Below are 12,828 nucleotides of genomic sequence, written 5' to 3' on the forward strand. Positions count from 1 at the left end.
AATCATTACATCCTAACAAATAAACAAGAGGGGTTGAGACTGTTGGAGGAGGAATTCTGCAAATCAAACATTGTTTTAACAAAATAATGCATTACTGGTCCAAATTAATATTATCTCCCACCAGAAGTTCATTAATGTAAATTAGCTAATGTTAGTTAAGATGTTTGCTTTGTTGGTTGGCTTCTTTAAGTCTATTATTTCTTCAGTGGTAGGGCATGTAGTTATGACAGAAGTGCATCCAGGTTGAGTCTATATCATTTAGAGCTCTGTGGTGGCTGTCCCTTTATGTTCCATATCAACAGAGGATTATAAAACTTTAAGTTCTGAACAGAACTTTTTTTTTTTTTTCTGTGCTGATCTTTTTACTTTTCGCTGAAGTATATACATAGCTTTCCCATATTTCTTTCCATGTCAGAGAATCTTGGAGAATAGTAAGGCACGTAGCTATAATGTCTGTCTAGACTAGTAAACCCTGACTGGGAACTCTAGTTTTCTAAGGTTTCCTTAGAGGAGTTCATATTTTCTGTGTAGTCTTTCTTGATAACTGTCTGTACTTAGGAGGCATGGGTGTGCAATATAGCATTCTAGACCTTAATATTAAGGTGGTTTAAAAAATTATCTTGATCTAGTTTTTAAATATTTTATTTATCTGATAGAGTATCTGATAGACAGAAAGAGGCAGAGAGAGAGAAAGAGACAGTATGCATGCTGGAGACTCCAGCTGCTGCAAACGAACTGTGAATGCATTCACCACCATGTGCATCTGGCTTATGTGGGTCCTGGGGAATTGAACTGGGGTCCTTTGGCTTTGCAGGCAAATGCCTTAACTGCTAAGCCATTTACACAGCACAAGATCTTGATCTACTAATAATCCATTTAACATGTAATTCTATATGACAAATGGCATTTAATGTTAGTTAATGTACATTCAGTGAGTAGAGTGATTTGCTGCATTGCATCATTTTCACATATTAATTTTGATTCTCCAAATAGAGCATCAGTATAAATGGACCTATCGCACCATGCTTATCTTCTTGCTACTGAGTAGGTGAGTGGCTCAATCAACACTAGCACTCCTTTCATAGCCTTGAGAGTAATGCCATGAAGAATCCAAGTAAACTAATACAACATATATTAGTTGAGTACATATCTGGTGTCAATGTTGAATTAATCACTAAGGTAATTAACATAAGTAGCAATTCTTACCTAGGAGTAACAGAAAGACTTACTGAAAATAGACTTGTCGAAAAATATATTGAAAATTACACACACACAAATAGATAGATAGATAGATAGATAGATAGATAGATAGATAGATAGATACACACACACACACACACACACACACACACATATATATATGTGTATATATATATATATATATATATACATATATATATATATATGGAGAGAGAGAGGGGGTGGGGAGACATGTCATATAACTAAAACTGAGGAGGTCAAGATATGTCAAAATCTTTCCTTCGCCCGGCTAATCCCCACCACTGCACTCCACAGGCTCCTGGGGCCGGCTTAGTGTCTGCAGTATTTTCTTCGTGGCATGGCCCCAAAATGCCAATCTCCACTCCTGCCTCAAACCAAGAAGCCCAGACCCGCCTCTGGCTTGCCTGGCTTGCAGAAGGGAGAAAAAGAACAGCAAGAAGCAATTGAACATATTGATGAAGTACAAAATGAAACAGACAGACTTAATGAACAAGCCAGTGAGGAAATTTTGAAAGTGGAACAGAAATATAACAAACTTCGCCAACCATGTTTTCAGAAGAGGTCAGAATTGATCGCCAAAATCCCAAACTTTTGGGTAACAACATTTGTCAACCATCCATAAGTGTCTGCACTGCTTGGGGAGGAAGACGAAGAGCGCTGCATTACCTGACCAGAGTTGAGGTGACAGAATTTGAAGATATAAAATCAGGTTTCAGAATAGATTTTTATTTTGATGAAAATTCTTACTTTGAAAACAAAGTCCTCTCCAAAGAATTTCATCGGAATGAGAGTGGTGATCCATCTTCAAAGTTCACTGAAATCAAATGGAAATCTGGAAAGGATTTGACAAAACGCTCAAGTCAGACACAGAATAAAGCCAGTAGGAGGAGGCAGCACGAAGAGCCCAAGAGCTTCTTTACCTGGTTTACAGACCATTCTGATGCAGGTGCAGATGAGTGAGGAGAGGTCATCAAAGATGACACTTGGCCAAATCCCTTGCAGTACTACTTGGTTCCTGATATGGATGATGAAGAAGGACAGGGGGAAGATGATGATGATGATGATGATGATGATGAAGGATTGGAAGATATTGATGAAGAAGGGGATAAGGATGAAGGTGAAGAAGATGAAGATGATGATGAAGGGGAAGAAGGAGAGGAGGATGAAGCAGAAGATGACTAATAGAAAAGAACACTGACGAATTCCAACCTTTTATTTTTATTTTTTATTTTTTAAATTTTCTCCAGTCCCTGGGAGCAAGTTACAGTCTTTTCTCCCCACAACCTGTCATGCTCAGTAGCCCTATTTTTGAGGTCTCTTTTACTCAACATCATGGTTCTCATCTTATTTTGTGGGGAAATTAACCCTGATCAGAATACAACAGGAAAATAATCTTTTTTAAAAAAAAATTGTTCTAAATTCATTTTTATCCCTTCCTGTCTAAACAAGAACTGTATGGAATAACACCACCACCGTGCTCTGTGGGAAGAAAAGAAAAACCTTCTGCTCCCTTCACTCTGACAGAAGCTAGAGAGTGCTGGCCCTGTGTAGTAGTGCATAGATTCTAGCTTCTTTCCTCCTTTCTCTGTATATTGGGCTCAGAGATTGCACTGTGTCTCTATGTGAATACATACAGTTAGCATTTACCAACATGTGTCTGTCTACTTTCTCTTGTTTAATAAAAAGAAAATTTTTATTTTTAAAAAAATGGGGTATAGAAGGTCAGCAAAGGGAGGGTTTGAGATATCTGGGTGGGTTAAGTGGGCATTTTGACAACATGGATTCTCTTTTGGCATGTTTAATTGTGATGTTTAATGGACATCCTTGCAGTTTAAGATGACACTTTTAAAATAAAATTCTCTCCTAATGATGATTTGAACCCTGCCACTCTATGGGAGAATCAGCAGAACCTGTAGGATTTATTTGGAATTGACATTCTCTATTGTAATTTTGTTTTATTTTTAAATTTTCTTTGCTTTCACTGGAATGGAAAGATACTGCTCAGTTTTAAACGTTAAATGTACCAGTTGCTTTGTTACAATAAAACTAAATGTGTACACAAAGGGTTTGATGGTTTTTGCTCAGAATAGATGCTTAATATGACCTTCTAAGTTTGACTTGTATAATAACTTACTGTCAAACTTTGTCTCCCTAAGTTCCGTATTTTTTGATAACGCACTTTGCAGGATGACCTCACGGCTATGCAGATTCAGTAAAGGGATGTGATGTCTTAAGGTCGCCATAGCTGGGTAACGTGGGTAGAGTTATTGCCATTGAGTTGTACCCTTGATTTTTATCTCCATTTGGCATTTTTTTAATGGGCCTTTAGTTAACTTTGATATTATAATAGCGCCTGCTACCACTGGCAAAGACCCATTTCTCTAGTGCCAAGTTGTACATGGGGCAGTTGCTGGTGTGTTTTTCATTGGCACTTCTCACTAGCCCAGAAGATGGGCTGTCAGAGTAAGAAATCTGTGTCAGTGGTATTGTCTTGAGTCCCAGGTATGTAGCAACAAGTTCTCAATGATGTGACTCTGTGAATCTGGGTGGGATTGAGATGTCTGCTCAGTGCCATCATGCAAAGTATTTTGGGAAGCCACCTAATGCATAAGCTTTTTAATGCTGTAAAATACAGCTAAAAATTAAATGCCACTTTTTCTGAGGTAATTAATGGACAGCCTGGTCAATTCAAGGCTTTTTGTTATATAAAACTTTAACTGCTAAGTTATCTCTCCAGCCTTATATACATTTTACTAAGACAGGGTCTCATACTTAAGCATAGCCTGGAACTCACTATGTAACAGAGACTGATTTGAAACCTCTGATATTATTATGTTCACATGCAGTATGCACCATTTTAATTGTTGACTATTTTTCTGTCTTTGTTGGAATTAACCTGTATATTGTGAACCCTACCCTCTCTGCTTCCCCACAAGGAAATTAAAGTTATTATTTTTGGGGGGTTGGGACTTTGAGATATGGTCTCACTCTAGCCCAGGCTGATTTAGAATACAACACATAGTCTCAGGGTGGCCTCAAACTCATGCCTCTGCATCCTGAGTGCTGGGATTAAAGGTGTGCATCACCATACGCTACTAAATATTATTTTTAAGAAGACACCTATACTTTAGTACTGGAACTCTCATCAAAGTAATGTTAAAGTTTGAGCATCAGGTAAGGTATTTTTCAGAATCCATTGATACTAGGGAGATCTGTAGTCCTGAAATTCCTAATAAAACCAATCATGTACATTATTCCTTTTGTCCTAAGGGGAAATGGTTTGTTTCTCACTAGCAACTATTGTCTTTCACACCACTTCATAAGAGCTCCTACCAAATTCTTCCCCTCTTCGCTGAACTGAGAATTACTTCTATAATATTATACTGGTGACACCTTTATTTTGCATCTTGGAACTAGTAATTCCACTTCTTTATTGAATATGTAAATGAGCCAAACGTCTGTGATTTCTCAAAAGTATTTATTTCATATGGTGATTTGAGTCCTGCAAAGTTATTATACCAGTTACACATTTTTCATTAGATACTATAAATGCCAGGCACGGTAGAAGATATATAACTGGTACCCAATAAATATTTATTGTTCTTTGATAAAAGAAATCTTAGCAGCCACTCCTGATATTGAATGTGTATCATTGTGATTCTGTTTCCAATGCGATAAGAGTACCTCAGCACTTTGCTATTGAAAGACTGGGGAATAGTGCCCTTTGGTCATACATCCTTTCAATTTAGAAAAAAAAATTATATTCCTTTTGCAATGTTCCTGTTCCTCCAAAGAAATATTTAAAACTGTATTGTTTTGGTCCAAAATAATGCTTGATTCATTATTTCAACAATAAACTATGTCAGACTGAAATATTAATATTGGCCCTAGGTCATTTCTGTGACTGTTTGCTTTCTATGTGATGACCATCACACACCTCAACAAAAGATGCTTAAGTTGAACATTGTTGCTGTAAATTTATAAAGTCTGGCCATTTAATGTTGCCTAATAGCATTTGCAACCATTGCATTAAGATAGATCTTTACAAAAAAATAAACAAGCAATGCTGTTCAAAGGCAAAAACAAATGCATGGAGGATTAGAAGAAATCCCTTCTCCTACGGTACATCAATGTACAATTTTCTGGTTGCTCCATTCTTGTGTTGTGGTGTCCCATGAATGCTGAGCGAGGGCAGAACAAACTAATAGATTAAGGTAGATGGCTTTCAGCTCTTAAAAGCAGATTAAAACCCTTAAGGAAGGTTAGGAAGGACCTTTTGAGAAAGCCATAGGATTTGAGGTTGCTATTTTTGGAAGAGACTTCATAAAATATTTGTTGATATACTTTTCAATGTTCTTGCATGATATAACTTTTGATGGAGACAGATTTTCTAGTATGTGGCTTTAATAAAGTTCAACTTCTTTGTTTAAAAGTCTAAGTTTTCACTTTAGTTGATCTGGTGACTAAAAATTAAAAAAAAAAAAACAAAACAGAGCTGGCTTTTAACTTTTGTCAGTCCCATATTTTACTTCTTTGAATAGGAGAATTATTATGCTTGCACTCCTTAGCTTATTATTTCTCTAAGAACAATTAAAGTGTTTTATAAATTATAAAATCCCACATTCTGCAAAGATAATATTACAACAGGCAAAAGTAAACTCTCAAGGCAGTATATGACATGACAAAATGATAAATGAAATTTTCTCAGAATGATCCTAAAAGCAGAGAGAAGGATAGGGAACATTAGAGAATTTGACATAACATTATTTATGTCCATATGCCATTAGAAATTACAAATAAGACTGTCCTTGAGTGTTTGGGAGTGGTTGCATGGAGAGTTTTTTAATTAATTAATTAATTAATTTTTTGTCAAGTAGTTTGCAGTTTTATTTATTGAGGCTGGAACTACATGTGGAAGCTTCCATTACTGAATCTATTTGAGTTTGTAATTCTCATCATTTGAAATTCCAGTCAGTTTTCTAGTTCACCCAAATCTTTTTTCTATTGCGCACACCCTTCTTTACCATACTGGTGTGAGAAGCTAATACCAGGCTAGGATGTTCCATGGCACCTGTTTACTTAGTCATTTACTACCTTATTAATAAAGCATTTATAACTGTTCCTTCCCTTTCTAATGCACACTTGGATATGTATCACAATGTTCTTTGTACAGACTAGGAAAAATCTGAGTCATACTTAATAGGGCCAAAAAGTCCTATTGTGCTCTTGATTTTCTAAGTATATGCATGGTTTAATTAGGTTGCAATGAATTTCTGAGAGTCAAGGAGCAACAACTGAAGTGAGCAAATTCACAGGATCCCAATAGGCCCTATCAGGACATCAGTATAGCCTCATAATAGCATCATTGGTTCTCTATTGCAGCCTTCTCTATCTCCGTAAAGCTGGGGGCAGGGAGACTGGTCTCCAAAAAGACCCTACTGGAAAAAAATACATTATTCATAAATTGACATTAAAAATCTTTAAAAATGCGTGATCCTAAAGAAAATAACTTCTTAGAAAGTTAAAATAGTCACATGTCACATATCACATTGAAGTGGAGATTTTATGGACTTTTCAAGAAAGAACCAGAAGTTGTAATAGAGAGATATCTATAAAATGTGGATACACAACAGGTATGGTGACTCACAACTTGAATATCATTACTTGGGAGGCTGAGGTAGGAGGACCACTGTGTGGCCAGCCTTTGTTACAGAGTGAAACTCTGCCTCAACAACAAAATATCCAAAGCCAGGCATGGTGGCATACTCCTTTAATCCCAGCACTCAGGAGGCAGAGGTAGAAAAATCACCATTAGTTTGAGGCCACCCTGAGACTACATAGTGAATTCCAGGTCAGCCTGGGCCAGAGTGAGACCCTACATGAAACACCAGCCCCCCCTCCAAAAATCCAAAATATCTGTACAAGTATATGGCATATACTTTTTTTTTTAAGGTGTGTGCCTCCACGCCTGACTTACTTTTTCTTTTTCTTTCTTTCTTTTTTGTTAATTTTATTTATTTATTTATTTATTTATTTATTTAAGAACAACAGACAGAGAAAGAGGCAGATAAAAAGAGAGAGAATGGACCCACCAGGGCCTCCAGCCACTGCAAACAAACTCCGCCTTGTGCATCTGGCTAATGTGGGTCCTAGGGAATTGAGCCTCAAACCGGGGTCCTTAGGCTTCACAGGCAAGCTCTTACCCATTAAGCCATCTCTCCAGCCTTGTCATATACCTTTTACATAATTTCTTATCCTCCTAGTTCTACCTTTTATACTAGTAACTTTACTAATGAAACATATTTTAATCATGTAATGCTTCATAACCATGAAAAGTTATATCATATTACTTCATATACCACTTAACAATTGGATTGATCAATGAGGCACATGAGATAAATATTCAGTAAATATGTCTCCCTCTAACTTTTCAAGTTAAAAATTGTGGCCCACATCACTTAACACTGTACAGCTGCTTTTCTGATATCAAGCACATGTGGTCTAATGGCAGTGGCCAAATCAATAATAGCTCTTTACTCTTTATGCTGATGTTTTTTCTTTTATTCCGTTATTGATCCTTCTCCTAAGGCTATGCTCCAAATTAATGAGCAAATTAAAGTTCTCTTCATATTTTCCTGATGGTTGTACCCAACAAAATACAATAACCCTCCTAAATTGTTCCACAGACCATGACTGAAAGAAGTCTTATATCATCATTGTCCTCTAGTAAGCATTAATCTTTGACACACAGTCAAGGCACACATTAAAATCTATCCCCAAACAAAACCCTTTAGGAATGTGGTAAATACAGAAGAGTTGTTTCTCTCCCAGTCATGACCAGATGCCATTCCATATTTCTGAGTCCCATTCTAGAGCTGATTTTTAAAATCTCATGAAGTCTACATTTACTAAGGAATACATTTATGCTTGCAATTTGAATGATAATCAGTAAGGTAGATTTGCTCACCTATTTAGTGATTTTTGTCTAGTATGAAACTACAATACTCAGGATTGAATTTGGTACCTCAAAAAAGTTAAATATCACTATTGGACTTCATAATTGGTTGAGAATAATAGAAATATAATTTGGATGAAGTAGTGTTACCTAGCATATAAAATAATAGCAATCACCTGCCTAACTTGTATGAAGAGTATATTTATGATTTTGCTCTTTCAAAGAACTTGTGTGTTGGAATCTTAAACATCTGATACGTGCATCTCTTGAATATCTGCTGCATTGTGCACTTTCTATTACTAAGTGTACAATACTAATATTAATGCTAACATTCATGTTTTCTATGTTGTTTCTAATACTAACATTCATGTTTTCTATGATGTTTCTAACACAATAGTTCTCTGACTAATACATAACTTGTACTCTTGGATGTAAATAATTATGTTATTCCTTTACTGGAGTAGCTGAATGCATCTCAAGATCTGAAAGATATTCTTTCTAGGTAGGGCTTGGCTAGACACAAGACATTACAGGTGAGAAAAGCCATACAGTCAGATAGTACAGGGGAAAAGATGACTATGTTCATGCCACCAATAGACCAATTCTAAGGCCGAACTTCGTCATTATTTATTGCCTTAGAGGTATGTGTGTGTGTGTGTGTGTGTGTGTGTGTGTGTGTGTGTGTTTACACTTCATCTGTGAAGTTACTAATATCTTTATATGAATGGCTCTGTGATATCTGAGTATTGCCATGCGCCTCATCTTGCATATATCTTATATGTTGTCATGAGAGTAAATTTCCAAAGCTCTATTATGGGATGACCTGGTGAAGTTACTACTCTGCAATTTTCACAGGCTATTGCAAAGTTCTTCATCCTGGGGAAACAACAATTTCCTTAGTTAGTGGTAGTAGGGAGATGGGTCTGTAAACTAGGTGACTTGTCATTGGGATAGTTGTTATAAACTTTCTAGTTATCCATTGTTGGCTTCTGTTTCTTGTAAAAGCTGACAAATACCCCTCCAAACCGTGAATTTTCTTCTTTCTTAGGCCATGTTTTCTGTAGATTCATCATAAGCTCTGTTAGTTAACCTCCATTTGTTGATCCACATGACAGTCCAGATCTTATGCTTTCTAGATGGTTAAGTAAAATCAGCTTTTTAAAAATTTGAGCATTTTATCATTCCTATTGAGATCAGCAAGCAAAGTTTTCTGAGAAGCTTCTATTATTGTTTACCTGGTCTAGAGAGATTCTTCACTGAATGTCTCAGTGCTTCCAGAGTCCCTGTTGCCATCACTTTTCTTACGGTCTGAGTCAGTATTTTGCTTTCTAGACTGGATGCTGCAATTTATCCACCTGGCATGTCTTTCAGTTAGAAACATTTTGTATTCTTCTGTCTGTTCTACTAAGACTTTTATTTCTACCTTTTCACATTGGTCAGAAAGATTAGTACATTTTAGGGCTGGAGAGATGGCTTAGTGGTTAAGCGCTTGCTTGTGAAGCCTAAGGAGTCCGGTTCAAGGCTCAATTCCCCAGGACCCACGTTAGCCAGATGCACAAGTGGGCACATGTGTCTGTAGTTTGTTTGCAGTGGCTGAAAGCCCTGGCATGCCCATTCTCTCTATCTATCTGCCTCTTTGTCTCTCTCTCTCTGTCACTTTCAAATAAATAAATTAAAATGAACCAAAAAATATTTTAAAAATTAGTACATTTTAACTTCAGTCACCTGGGCTGATGTGTTTTCTGTTTCTACAAGCCACCCAAGTAGCAGGCTTGCATAGCTACTGGAGCTTTGCTGGGATATGGAATCTTATACCTATGGAAAATGTCTCTAATTAAAAATCCCGCTCCTCTTTTAAACGTGTACCCCATCCTCCTCACCAAACTCCTTCATAATCTAGATGCGCTGTGCTTTCCTGGCTCACATCCAGATGTGCCAGTTTCAGCTTGCAGCAAACTTACTGGGATTGATACTCCTTGCTTTTTGTTTAGCAACGTAGATCCATCATGAAATGCGATGGCTGGCCCCATTTCCAGGGCCTTGGCACGGTAGATAGCATACCTTGAGTCTTGATCTTGACCCTGAACTTCACCTTTTACCTTGACTGTTTTGTGAAACATATGGCTGTACTTATGGTTTTGTTAGCCTGGGGCAAAGGCAAGACTTGGTCCAGACACGGGCACAGTTGAACTGTAGAAGAGAATTTTCTGCATTGTCTTCCATAAAGAAGAAATGCAAATTTATTTCGAAAGGAATGATGTGTGGTTTCTGAAGCTTGAACGTGTTTGAAAAATTAAGACCTTTTGAAAATCTTCCCATATTTCTCTATCCACTGATTTTGAATCCAAGTTTTTTTCACTCTAGGCCCTATATATTGTCTCTTATGAACTTTTTAGATACAAGAACAATAAGTTATAGTAACTGAGGCAATATCTTAGCCACAAACATCAAACAAGAAGTAGTATTTAAGCCAGAATGCTAGCTAATGCCCTTAGCATTGTGCCGAGAAATTTCTAAAATGTAATAAAACACAATATCCAGCCAGTGAATTAAATGGGCTATGATGTTGATGTGGACAAGCGCTGTTATGTGAAGAATGCATGCTATCTAGATGCAGGACTGAGAGATGTCCGGAGAGGATGACTGAATTTCTCTACAGGAAAGTGCCCTATCCAGATCTGTCCTGAATTTTTCATTTTACAAGTTAAATGAGAAGGGACCAGTCCCAGATCTGTTGCTTTCTACTGTGCTAGGACTTATGTGTAACCAGAGTACTTGTAAAAACGACCTTCAACTTGAGATGTTGGCACACAACATAGTATAGGAAGCAGGCTACTTAAAACTTTTCTAAAATTATATTTCTTTGAAATTCTGTTTATGGGAGCTGGACTGTCTTCCAGTCAGACAGGCTCTCATCTGCAGAAGCAAAAATCTAACATCTATTTAGTACCCATTTTTATTTATTTATTTATGTTTTGGGTTTTTGAAGTAGAGTTTCATTGTAGTTCAGGCTGACCTGGAATTCACTATGTAGTACTCATGGCAATTCTTATATTTCTGCATCCCAAGTGCTGGGATTAAAAGAGTGCGCCACCACACCCCGCTGTTTCAGGAATTTCTTACTAGGTATTGTCTCTAAGGAAGGATGAGTTATGTCTTCCTCCAAGGAAGGTCTTCTGTCTGTGACATGGAAGGACAGTAATATGCTAGGTTACGAGTAGAGAAGTTGGAGGGTAAAAGACTTGAAGTCAGTTTCCAGACTGTTATCACTTATCAGTTCTCTTTTGAACAGAAGAAACCTGAGTCCTTGAGGAAAAAGTAGAAAATCAAATATTCAATTCATCAATGAGGTATAAAAGTGGGAGGACAGGAAACCATCCTGAGAGGAGGTTGTTTGGAATCAGAGACACTTAGAGATGCTGGAGGAAGAAGACAAGAAAGTAGAATGTGACTATCCTGCCAAAAGAAATAAATGACTCCAAGCCACTGGGAGGGAAAGAGGAGTTTTCTAACTCATGCCAAATAAGGAGCTGTGCACTTTGATGTAGATGGCGAATGTTCAGAGAGACCACCAAAAGAAAAGAATTCTCTCTCAGCTTCAGACATTGAAGTAAAAGTCCATGAATTCTATAAGAGGTATGGTTTAATTGATTGAAGAAAAGAAATCTAATGCAATCTCATCAAATTAACATGCTTAGGATTAGGTTGCCATCAAAGTCTAAACGAAGTCAGGGTTAAATGGTTTCTCTTCACCTTTCTATTGTACATTTTCTTTGTGCTTCTTTATAAGGCTAATTCCCATTTTAGAATAGCACAGTCATTTAAAGTTTATATCTGATTAGTTTCAAGAGAGAAAAATAAATGCTTCATTTTTTTGTCAGTCTAATAAAGATTTATGAAAATAATACCTTTTACACAGTTTGTCTAGACTCAAGTCACATGTGTCATCCTCAGTCAATGAGATGTCATACCCTGATAAGTTATGTCAATGAGATGAGAGTGGGAAAAGTTCTTTCTCCCTAATTCAACATGATTTCAGAGTAAAAGATGGCTTGTTAGCAAGAGAACACCAGTGAGACACTACAAGAAATGGAATTGATGTGAATGTTTGTCAAACTAAACCAACTGTTCAGTCAATGCTTTAGCTCTTTTAGATTGCTTGCCAAAATCCTGGCCAGAAAGAAAGTCTGTGAAATGAAGCTTCCTCCTGCCCAGCTCTTTGCCTGGTTCCCATATGCAGAGCCCTCCATGCTGACTACCCTCATGCCTCATTTGCCCTATTCTCTGACAAATACGCATCTCTTTACAAACACGCCATTAGTTATGATTTTTGCCTAAGAGCTCTGATACACTTCAGGTGTTTCTCTAACTTAATGAGATCTCCCTTTAATGCTTACCTCGGTTTTGTCCATTTGGCTCTTCCCACCCACATTACTCATCGCTCCAGAGAAAACACTGGCTTAATAAAGATCTGTTAACATCGTTTGATATCCTGTGTGAGCATTAAAACAGTGAGAGAGACCTGAAGAAGTTATCACAATCTTGCCTCTGAGTTGATACCAGCACTAGGTAGCCCATATAATAATCAGGAGGACAGACCATGCATGATACTTGAATTGGCTTAGTTTACCATGGAACTAGAGGACGGAAGG

The 12,828-nt window shown here is 37.1% G+C and overlaps 1 pseudogene; it reads left to right on the forward strand.

Annotated features, from left to right (window-relative positions):
- Window positions 1-1,558: 1,558 nt before the first annotated feature.
- LOC101617914 lies at window positions 1,559-2,403 on the forward strand (annotated as a pseudogene).
- The last annotated feature ends 10,425 nt before the right edge of the window (window positions 2,404-12,828 follow it).

Source organism: Jaculus jaculus, chromosome 1 (assembly GCF_020740685.1).
Source record: "Jaculus jaculus isolate mJacJac1 chromosome 1, mJacJac1.mat.Y.cur, whole genome shotgun sequence".
Taxonomy (NCBI): Eukaryota; Metazoa; Chordata; class Mammalia; order Rodentia; family Dipodidae; genus Jaculus; species Jaculus jaculus.